The sequence below is a fragment of the Phytophthora parasitica genome (assembly GCF_000247585.1).
Source record: "Phytophthora parasitica INRA-310 unplaced genomic scaffold supercont2.45, whole genome shotgun sequence".
NCBI lineage: Eukaryota > Oomycota > Peronosporomycetes > Peronosporales > Peronosporaceae > Phytophthora > Phytophthora nicotianae.
The window spans coordinates 458,477-458,810 of record NW_008649031.1 but is presented as its reverse complement, the minus strand read 5'-3'; positions in this window follow the sequence as shown (position 1 = coordinate 458,810).

Genomic DNA, 334 nt, shown 5'->3' with positions numbered 1-334 from the left:
AGCGTCGGTGGTGCAACCTTCCGTACGATTAGCATGCAGCCATTGGATGACGTTCAAGTGACCATATCTGGCAGTTCCACTTGTTTTCAATAACCATCGTTTCTTGAATGGGACGAAGCGAAGGCAGAAGCGATTTTATAACTAGAGGCAACTAACTGTTAATGGAATTCTTTATAAAGATGGATAATATTAGGTAGTTTTCTGTATACTATTTACTGTATACTAATTTTGATCGTTGCTTATAAGAAATATATGAGTAGAATCTTATCATGTCAACAAATAACAATGACAACAAACCAACGTATGTTCGTTCAGCTACCGCCAAAAGATTTCT